Below are 11926 nucleotides of genomic sequence, written 5' to 3'. Positions count from 1 at the left end.
GTGCTACAAAACTGGGATGGAACAATTTCTGGTTTAAGTGTTCAATTGCAAAATTTTGTGAATTTTTTTTCGTAATGTGCATATGGTGTGCATGGATACAACTTAATATGAGAAAATGTTCACTAGTTATAATGCACGTATATTGGGCCCCGAAATTTAGCGATTATGACCACAACCTAGTTGGGCTCGGTGAAAAACAAAATTAAGAAAAAGATTAGAGGACGTTAAGGGTCATGCGTGTCTATGAAATAATGACAATGAGTATCTTGTTTTCCACGTGCACAGTTAAGCAATGGTTGATATACGTAACAAGACTTTTCAAACTGCCACTGTAACCTTCTCTACATAACGATTATGTTTTAAGTGTATCCACTATACCATTAAGTTGCCGTTAAAGTTTCTTATTCATGCAAAAAGAAACTCATTGCTCAATCTTCAATTCTGTGCATATCATGTGCATGTATTGTACATATAATGTGCATGTGCGTGTGTGTGTGTATAGTGTATATGGTGGTGACATCATTAAGTTGCCGTTAAAGTTTCTTATTCATGCAAAAAGAAACTCATTGCTCAATCTTCAATTCTGTGCATATCATGTGCATGTATTGTACATATAATGTGCATGTATTGTACATATAATGTGCATGTGTGTGTGTGTATAGTGTATATGGTGGTGACATCACAGGTGATGACGTCATTTTTCTAATTTCGAAGAGAGAGTTGTGAGCTCTGGGTTTTTGGGTTGGCTCAGAATTGTTAGCATATCATGTGAATGTCGTGTTCTGGTCAAAGATTTATATACAAGGGCAATTTGGTCATTTCAAGGTGCAGAAAAAGTCCTATTTATGTCTGATTGTTGTGCATGGCGTGTGCATACTCAAAAAATTATATTTATGTCTCATGATTAAGAAAATGTCTATTTTGTCTATTTCCCAATTAAAATTAAATGTGGGTCCCACCACTTAATTATAGCAATAGGATAGGAAATGTATTGAAGTTATTTCTTTTAAATGTAACTAAATCATACGGACTCCGAATTTGGTTCCACTCGTGCCCACACGATGACGACCACTACTAGAATACGTGTGTGTCTTTGGGTCAAGCCCAAATAATACTTAATTAGGCACGAGACCTAATTAATAAAAGGGAGACTTTGAATGTGGTCCCTAGCTATCAATATTTTTTTACAGAAGCCTTGTTGGTTTTCAATTTTTGATCAAAGTCCCTAAAATTAATGTGATAATTTATTTCTATGTATGTTACTATATTTTTTTAAATTAAAAATTAAAATTTATAGTTGTTTATATTAATGAGATTTTAAATAAAAACTCATAATTTGTGGGATTAAAAATATTAAAATATAAATTATACTATTGTGTGTGTGTGTGTGAACATAGGTGCATTCATCAAAATTAACAAAAAAATTAGTGTACCAAAACATGGGTACTTTCTTCAAAACCACACACACACACACAAATATATATATATATATATATATATATATATATAGGGTAAAAGACTGTTTACTACCCTCATGTTTCGTGGTTTTCAACATTTAGTACATCAATTTTTTTTCGTCTCAGAGTCATACCTAAAGTGTAAATTTTGGGACAGTCTCATACATCCGTTAGTCAAACTGTTAAATCTCCCGTTAACTGTGACGTGGCACCCATGTGGACAATAACTGGGCGCCACGTGGGTCCACGTGGAATTTTTTTTTGTTAAAATAATTAATTAAATTAAAAAAAAAAACCCTATCGTTTTCCCCACCCCGACCCCCGCTCCCTTCTCTCTCCCTTCTCTTCTCTGCACCTACCCTCCCTTCTGTTCCTCTGTCTTTCGCCCTTTCTGAAAACTAAAACCCTAAATCAAAATCAAAATCAAAATCCAAAACTTCCGAATTCGATTCAACAGAGATATGGCGTGCGAGCGACGACGTTCGACAGAGATGGCGCTGACGGCTCTGATCTGGAAGAAGAGGTGGTTGTGGGTGAGTGCACCCCCACCCATTCCCCTCTGTAGAAAAATCCGAGAACACCCTCCCTTCTTTCCGATTTCTTGGTGCACGACGGCAATAGTTTAACGATTCGAACACGACAGATCGGAAATCCGAGGAACCTGGAACCAGATATGCGGGTACGGTAATGGTTTGGAGCCGAATAAACCAGTTGAACCAGCCGGTGGGGAGATCGGGTCGGACGAGCAGTCGAGTAATCCGGCGGTGGAGGATTCGGTGGGCAGAGGGGCCGCTGTGTGGGGGGCAGTAGGGTAGTAGGAGGACGAGATCGGCGGTGGAGAAGCTGAACTGGGACTTCGGTTGCCGGGGTGATTACGGACTGCTGTGGTCATTACATTTTCGAATGCTAGATTTTAGAGGGTGGATTTCACTGAATCGGGATCCATGTTTCCTAGAAATTGAAAAGTTTTCAGATTTGGAGCTTGGATTGTAGTGTTCTTCAGTAATCAATGGGTTGATTATAAATCTGGGAATACATAGTAGATGCAATTGATGCTTTTTTGGATTTTGCAGAGGAAAAGGGTTCAATTCAAGAGCGAATCATCTTGACTTTTTTCTATTTTGCCATTATAGAGTTTTTCATCTAGTTTTTGTAAAGTGGTATGAGAAACTAAGAGGTGGGGGTTTACTGGATTAGAGGGTTCATCAATGGAGTTTACTGGTGGGAAAGGTATGAAGAGAGAAAGACGGTAGCCTGGTTTTCTATTTTTCTTCTTCTTTTTTTATTTTATTTTATAATTTTGTCGGTTGCCGGGGTGAGTCGGCGGAGGAGGATAATGGCAGTGGTGGGGTTGGTACTCGATGACATGCGTTGTCGTGCTGGTGGAACGTGAAAGGTGCAGAGGTTGGGTGGGTGCTCTCAGAGAGAAGGGAGGGAGAAGGGAGGGAGGGTTGAGGAAGAAGACAACTTTTTTTTTTTTTAATGTTTAATTTTTAATTATTTTTAATATCCACGTGGAACCCTTATTGACATGTGGCGCCCAGTCATTGTCCACATGGGCGCCAACTCATCACTTAACAGAATTTCTAATGGAAAACTTAACGGATGTATGAGACTGTCCCAAAATTTACACTTTAGGTATGACTCTGAGACGAAAAAAAATTGATGTACTAAATGTTGAAAACCACGAAACATGAGGGTAGTAAACAATCTTTTACCCATATATATATTAGGCTTAATAACATTAGTAAATTTCTTCGATTAATCTTGACATGGATACCTTCTCAAATCAAAAGAAAAGAATGTCCCCATATAAGTTTAAAAATGAAGTAGAGAAAAATTGAATAGGTTATATATATAAAGGTACATTTTACATATAACAAATTGGTATATTTAAGAATGGGTACATTTTAAGATTAAAATTTGAAAAAAAATTACATGAAGGACGCATATAAGATTAAAAATTTGAAGAATATTTTATAAAAAAGCTAATGGGTACAAACTTATTCTAATTTTTTATTTATTTTGGAAATGTTTTGAATTGAAAATTAGTTAGGAGTCTAATAAAGGTGAGAGTATTAAAATTCTAAATCAATTATTAATTTTTATTTTAAAAAATTATGTAACTAACATGTAAATTCATCATTACATCTTGGATCAAAATCTGAAAACTAATAAAGTTTCAGTCAATGCACAATAGTAACTAGGGACCAGCTCCTAATTTTTCCTTAATAAAATACTAACAGAGACGGGGCTACTTGCCCACTTTGTCACATCCCGGCTCGGGACGGATTACTTCTCGGGCCCGCTCCACCACCGTAGCACGATATTGTCCGTTTTGGGCCCCGACCACGCCCTCACGGTTTTGTTCCATCAGAACTCCGAAGTTAATAGAGTAGCGCACGAGAGCACTCCCATGATGGGTGACCCACTGGGAAGCATCCTGATCGTGCAACTATGGTAGCTGATGCATTTAGTAGGAAGACTTCACTAGACTTCATGCCAGTTATGATTGTTATGGTCTTCTTCTTGATGATTTACGATTCATTGGAGTGAAGTTAGGAGTGGAAGATAAAAAAAGAAGCCTCACTTGTTAATTTTCAAGTTAGACCAAATTTTAGCGGGTCGTGTGCTTGAAACTCATATGGAAGATGAAGAGACCCAAGAATTAATTGAGGCAAGGAACGACGAGAAAAAGAAAGACCTCAGGGTTAGAGAATTAGATGGCATGCTTATGCAAGAGAACATGATGTATGTACTTATTGATATGGAATTAAAGAAAGTAATTTTAAACAAAGCATACTGTTCAGCTTATGCAATGCATTCTGGAGGTACTAAAATGTATCATACCATTCGACCATTTTTTTATTGGCCAGATATGAAAAGCGAAATTGTTGAATTTGTGAATATGTGTATCAGTCGTCAGCAAGTCAAAGCAGAAAGAAAGAAGTCTTTTTGGATTGATGCAGCCACTTTCCATTCCACAGTGGAAATGGGAAAATATCACTATGGATTTTGTGTACAAGTTTCCTCGTACACGGAACGGGTGTGATGGCGTTTGGGTAATTGTTAATCGGCTTACTAAGTCAGCACAGCTTATCATCCTCAAACAGATGGTTAGTCAGAGAGAACCATTCAGACTTTAGAGGACATGCTGAGAGCTTCAGTACGTCAGTTTGGTGATGATTGACAAGCTAAGTTGGATTTGATGGAGTTTGCCTATATTAACAGCTATTATTCTAGCACCAGGATGGCACCATTTGAGACACTTTAAGGGAAAGCTTGTCGTATACCTTTGTGTTGGTCTAAAGTTGGGGAAAGACATTAGTGGGCCCTGAGATAGTAGAGGAGACTACTCAGAATGTTCAAGTGAGTAAAGCTATTATGAAAGTGACCCAGGATTGATAGAAGAGCCTTGCCGATAGACATGCCACTGATAGGGTGTATAATGTAGGTGATTGAGTATTTCTGAAACTTTAACCTTGGAAAGGTGGGGTTCGGTTCAGGAAGAAAGGTAAGTTAAGTCCTAGGTACATCGGACCTTATGTGATCACCGAGAGAGTCGGTGAAGTGACTTACAGGCTTGAGTTGCCTCCAGAGTTGTCGAAAGTGCATAATGTGTTCCATGTTTCCATGCTTCAATATTTTGTTTCAGATCCTTCACGTATGATTCCTCCTTAATCTTTGGAAGTTAATCCGGATTTGATTTATGATGAGGAACCAGTGACTATTTTGGATTGGAAGGATAAGTTCTGAGGTTTAAAATCGTGCGTTTAGTGAAAGTTTTATGGAGGAATCATTCAGCAGAAGAAGCTACTTGGGAGACAAAAGGTCGAATGAGAGAGATGTGTTTCAGGTTGTTTTATGGATATTGATGGGTTGTAAAGATTGTGTAAATTTCGAGAACGAAATTTTTTAAGATGGGTAGATTGTGACAGCCCGTCTTTGATTTTAAGAGTTTTTAAAGTTTTAATACAGGATTTTACAAAAATTCCCTTTGAGGTACGCGCATGATTCGAGGTTAATCGTCGTGTCGTGCCATCTAAGATTTATTTTCTTGACATATCCTCGTAGTACTCGTCGCTACAGAAGCGTGGGAGCAGACGATTCATGATTTGGATTTATAATAAAAAAGATTTTAAAGTTTGAAGTTTGGGCATTTTATGAATTTTATTATAAAAATTTGGTGTGCCATTTGGATGGCCCAGATTAAAGGAAAGCTGAAATGGATGGCTCGGATGTAAGGGAAAGAAAATAAAAATAAAAAGATGAAAGAAGGTTTTGTATGTGTATGTATGTGTGCGTGACTGGTGAAAAAGAAGAAGTAAAGAGCGGGTTGGGCAAAACTGCCCAACCAAAGAAGAGGCAAGAGCTCCGGGATAGACCAGGGAGAGAGACTGGTGAATGGGGAGAAGAGAGAGAGGAGACCAGCCAATCAGAACAGAGAAAGGAGGAAAGGAGAAAGGGCGAGAAGTGGAGGAGAGAAGGAAGAAAACGGGTCTTCACCCGCGACCCGTTTCGACCCGCGGCACCCACACCCATATTTTGTTTTTCACCCATTTTTTCGATGCATTGAGCTAAACAACCACTCCCAATCATCTTATATGCCTTCCCTCTATCATTTCCATATCAAATTTGAGGAGATTAGGTGTGAGTTTGGATGAAAATACCCACGGGTGCTGCGAGCTTCATGTTCAAAATTTTCCTATGTCTGAAGCAATTTCTTCCAATTGGCACCACCCATAGCTTCCTCTTGAGGCCTAAAACAAAGCCCAAGCATTGGTTGGGACGGTGGAGTTGATTTGAGGACGAATTGTAACTCACCCATTTCTTAGGTTCTTCACGGGTTTGATGGAATTGGAGCCTTTCCAGGCCAAATTGGCCTTGGCCTCAGGTATAAAGTTTACTATACTCATTGAGATCTTCATTTCTGTAAATTTTGGTAATTTTTGGAGATAGTTGGATTTTCCGGCGAGCCGGGACGGCCGACCGCCACTCAAGGTGTCCCGTGCGGCAGCGCATGGCCAGTGGCCCGCCAATGTCATTCTTAGCATGTGTTTAATGTTCTAGGTTCATTTTTGATAATTGATTGACATAAATTGAGTAATTGAACCTAAGTTTGTTACAATTCATGGTTAGGTTAAAATGTGAATTGACGATCCGACCGTTGGATCATCACCAAACTTTGATACGTTGTAATACGTAATATTTGAGGATTATAGGAACTTACTGATCGGGAATCCGATTTACGGATCTTTCGAAATTGGAGTTGTAAGTTCATAATATAGAATGTTAACCGTCACTTAGTTTTGGCAATTGACGGAGATCCGACCGTTGGATGGTAATGAAATTTTAGGATGTTGTCCTAGAGGTATATTGTAGATCTCTGGAAGTTTTAGATAAGAAATTTGAGTTGCAGATCTTCCGGATTGATCTACGTAGTGACGTGTTTTATATAAGTTATATTCTATCGATATGATTTCTGAGGCATGTCTTGATGATTATTCTAGGCATCGATCGTCATGACGCCTTGATGTGTTGTGCTAGGGAGTTGTAGGGCGAACTCTAGTTGAGTGGGCAGTTTTGTTTTCCATATATACTTATATAAATGAGATTTTTTCCCAGGAAATCAATTTAAGTGAAATGTGATATGAAATGCGATATGAAATGCCATGCAAAATATATGCCTAATTATTTATGCATTAGTAATTGCATACATGCATGATTGGTGCTGCGGACGCACAGGTAAGTGCCAGGTAAGTTCATAAATTAAATTATGTAATTGTTGAGTTGATATGATTGAAAGCTCATAAACCTGCACTAGGGTGATTGTGATTTAGTAGAGATGATTCAAGCCTGTATATATATATATATAGTCACCCATGCACCATATGCTCACAATTGGATCCAATTTAGGTGCCCAGTCTTGTCGTACAGACCACTCGTAGGTGGTTCCGATTCGTAGGTGACTAGCGATTTATCGCATAGCTATCAGGAGAGGATAGTGTGAGCATAACTATATTTCACCCAGTTCAGTCGCACAGACCCTTTTCAAGGGTTCCGACTCATGTGCAGTGTAGTGTCGTACATGTCACTTGCGATGACTCCGGCTAGATTGATTGATGAGATTGATTATGAGCTATAGATTCAGCCGTACAGGCCACTATAGGTGGATCCGGTTGACATATTATTTTGCATGAGTTACTTATATGATTTGATGAGATATATATTTTGTCATGGCATATAATTCACATATCACTACTTCTGAGTATGGTTTTGAGACAAGTATACGTATTACATATTTGTGGGAAAGTATACGGGTTTTACAATGAGGGGTTAGCGTTTTGATAATGAGATGATTTTCGAAAAACTTTGTTTTATTGACCAACTCAACTTTGTTTTGCGCCCCTCCAAGTTCAAATAGCAGAGCTTTGGTGGCCATGAGGAATCCAACGATGTTCTGACAGAATTCACAAAAGTAGGACTCACCCTCGGGTGTTACATCTTAGTAATTGTATCTTTAAAGCTTTCGAACTGTGTAAATGGTTACGTCACTCTCACGTGACGGCCAACATGCCCTCCTTCGGGACGAGGTGTGTCACGCTTGCTTAATGAACCCAACGAATAAATCATTGATATTACAATCTGCAACCTGCAATACGGGCAGCTCACTGTTGTTTGGATAAACAAGTAATGGAATCCCGATGGTGCAAAATTGTCATTTTGCCCCTCATTGGAAAAAGAGCATAAATCGTCCAATTTACGCCTCATTCGTGCTTATGTGTTCGTAAAGACACGTACTACCTAGAAAGATGTGAAAATGGACAAAGAGTGATAAAGACTCAAATGTCCACTTAAGATTTCCACTTAGCCAGCCAAAGGGCATTTTTTGAAAATTTTCAGTGTTAGGGAATAAAATATGATTAAATTTCAGACAGGATGTGATAGGTTATGATGAATTCGGATGCCCTAGGTCTTGTTTCTTATGTTTCCAATCTATTATTTTCATGTGTTAAATTTGATGCTTAATAATTTTTAGTTTAATTGAAATTTTCATTCCACAAAGCTTCTCAATTAGATTTGTTTCAATTTCTGTGGGAAGATATTCGTAATTATTTATTATATTATTATTTGATCGTATAGTTGTGAGCACTAATTTTGAGATTAATGAGGTTAATTTGTGTTATTTTTGGAAGAGAAGATACTTCGGATATTTAAACCGTTAGATCTTAATTTTTTTATTTTTAAACAAATATCTAATAATTAAAGGTATTTTTAATTAGCACCCCATATTAATATTTAATACTAATGAACGCATAAAATTTAGGTTTTAACCCAAAAGCAGTTTTTCTCCTCCAACCCTTCTGGATTAATTTTTCTCAATATTATTAAAGAATGAATTTAGAATAATTTTTTTCTTAAAGTAACTTTTTACAAAAAAAATAAATAAATTTATGTAGACTATTCTAATATAATTTTATGAATATGTTAACCTAAAAATATTTAAATTCTAATAAATATTGAAAAATGTGACAACCCGTTCTTAATTTGACAATTTTATTAAATTCTAAAAGAGTGAATTGGCAAAAACGCCCTTAGTGGCGAGATTGTCGACTTTCATTGACCATCATTATGTGACGCGTATGAGCTTTTATTTTACCATATTCTCGAAGTACTTGACGGTACAAACGCATAGGCGCAAATGAAATCGAATTTAGAGCTAGATAGAGATTTTACGAACTTAGGAACATAAAGGACGATTTGGTAATGTTACATTCGCAAGAGATATTTTATGTTTCTCTTTTATGACCTTGTTTTGTGAGCCAGCCCACACCCCACTGTCCTCCCTTATCCCTGTGTCTCCCTCGCTTTTTCCCGTATTTTTTTTTCTTTTGAAACACTCTCATCTCTCTCTTATTCTCCCTTATTATATTCACTCTCTCTATTCTTCAACTTTCTCATCTCTGTAAACACAGAGAATCAACAGCCATCACCACTACCTTCCTCCTCTGGCGAGCTCCCCAGGAAATGCTAAACCACACCAGACCACCATGTCATATTCCCCTCTGTCTCTCTTGTGACCTACACCTCTCTCCCTCAACCTTTCTGTCATCTCTTTCACCCCTACAAACATTGGACAGCCTCGAGGCTGAGATCATCATCATCGCCACTCCAGCGAACTCCAGACCACCACTGACTACCATACTCTCTCCCACTTTTCTTAGTCGTTCTCTCGTCCCTCTCTCTGCAAGTGCAGAGAAAACACAACATCGCCACAGCCATTTTCCTGGCAAAACTCCACTGTGCAACCATGGTAAGTCTCGAAATCCTTCAGATTTTGCCTTTCAAACATGATATGGTACTGTTTGTAACCTCTATACTTGATTTGGAGGATAGTTATTGCAGAAATGGCTAAGGGGGATACTTTCCCAGATTTTTGGAAACCTAGAACCATGACCACCTGGCCACTTTTAGGCCATTGTTCCGGCCAACACGGACCATAACTAGGCCCCACTTTGGTATAGTTTTGTTTCCTACATTTCTAGCTTCAAATTGGCTTTTGAATCATCGTGTTTGGTGAAGAATTAAGCTCGGAATGAGCTCTGGAAGTTAGCTCAAAAACCTGCAAAAGTCTATAAATCGCGATGACTGGCGCGTGGTGGTCAACGTGTGCAGCGCGTGGTGGTCAACGTGTGCAGCGCGTGGCTGCCTGTGCAGCCACCTTGTGGCGACGGGTGAAGGAACCCGAGGTCCCTCTTTAGGTTTCTTGACGTGCCGAATCCAAATCCGCCGTCTGTTTTCTAAAATTCAACCGCTTTAAAATAGTTTATTTATTAGCCGTACTTTGTACGAAAACATGTATATACGTTAATACGTTATATTTTAAGTGAATGGTTTCGCTTCTAGGTGAAATGCATCGCAAGGATCTTCGATGTCCGTGAGATAGGTTTGACTCGACAAAATGATTTGTTTAATAATGAATTTTCTACGTGATGCCATAATTAGTTTAATGTTTAAAAGAAATGTCGTAATGTTGAGAATTATGAAATTATTATGAATCCTGCGGGATGCACAGGTATGCGTACTATTATGGGATGCCTTAATTATATGTGTGGCCATGAATAGTATTATGTTGACTAGAATTATCTATTTACCATTGCATGATCATATTTACGTTATTTGTTCATCATGTGTTGTACCAGTGTTAATACTCGCCCGGGGCCAAAGCCATTCTTTCACGTGTATATTCACATCGCACCGTACGCTCACTTTAGATTCATTGTAGGTGTCAGTCTTGTCCTAGATTGCTATAGGCAATTAAGACTCGTATGTGATGCGCATAGTGTCAGTCTGCAAGTGATTGTAGTACTAGAGCATAAATCATTATTACACCCAAACCTGTTCAAGTCAGAATATCTTTACATGAACTCATGTGTTAGCATATGTCGATAAGAACTCGATATAATATGTTTATTTTTGCAAGATATTGTGATTACTGAAAGTTATATGCTTATTTACGAATTGTTATGAAGTATTTCATTTTTGAGTTATTGCTGGCTATGGTAAGTACTTTCATGCTATACGTAGTATGTTATATTTGGAAACTATACTTGTTTTATGGCGTGGGGCTATTATGTTTTCGAAAAGGTTTCTACAAACTTTATTTTTAAGCTCCCTCACCCTTATTTTTTTGCCCCTCCAGGATTTAGTGCCAATGTTCGTGTCAAGGAGGATCTCTGGCAAACACTGATATCTGAGCTACTTCCTATGGTATAGTTTTTATTCTAATTTAACTATACTTTACTTATGCTCTAACATCACGTGTGAAATGGGTCAATTCCCGCTCACATACACACTCTTACATTTAGGCACTTTTAGGTTTAAATTTATATACATTTTTTCACATCACTACACTTTATGACTTCGTTACCTGCCTGTGTCGCCCAACAAAGCTCAATTCAAAGTCCAGGTGGACATTCCGGGTCGGGATGACAAAATCACTAAGTTGACACCATAAAAATTGTGGAACACTATGAAAGAATATAAAACACATGAAGTAATTTTTTTTAATTACTTTAGCTGTTAGATTTAAATTTGGACTGTTATATCCTTTTTTTTATCGTTGGATTTGATTATGTTAGATCGTAGCTGTTGAATTTGACTATGTTAGATCTTAGTAGTTGGATTCAATGAATTTATAAATATAAAATTAAAAAGAATACACATATATGATGGGCAGCCCCACTAACCCTGGAGGAATCATGACCTAAATTTGTTCCATAAGTGAGTTTTGGGTTAAAACTCATATTTACCCTAAGAGTTAGAGCAAGTTGGTAAGTTTATGACCTAAAATTTGAATTTTACTACAAGGGTTGGAGTAGGTTTAATATGCAATGACAATTTCCACCTTATAAGGTTTGAAAAAATACTAAATACATCCCAAATCACTTTTAACATGTATATCACAA

General features: G+C 37.7%; 1 long non-coding RNA gene across 1 annotated transcript; it reads left to right on the top strand.

The window, feature by feature from the left end:
- Nucleotides 1–9389: 9389 nt before the first annotated feature.
- On the top strand, nt 9390–10516 carry LOC126590803 (uncharacterized). The gene is made up of 2 exons (XR_007612159.1): nt 9390–9771; nt 9855–10516. It is a non-coding gene; the product is annotated as an uncharacterized LOC126590803 (long non-coding RNA).
- The last annotated feature ends 1410 nt before the right edge of the window (nt 10517–11926 follow it).

The sequence above is a fragment of the Malus sylvestris genome, chromosome 11, assembly GCF_916048215.2.
Source record: "Malus sylvestris chromosome 11, drMalSylv7.2, whole genome shotgun sequence".
Classification (NCBI taxonomy): domain Eukaryota; kingdom Viridiplantae; phylum Streptophyta; class Magnoliopsida; order Rosales; family Rosaceae; genus Malus; species Malus sylvestris.
Note: the sequence above shows the minus strand (reverse complement) of the source record. Positions and strands in the feature narration are given on the sequence as shown.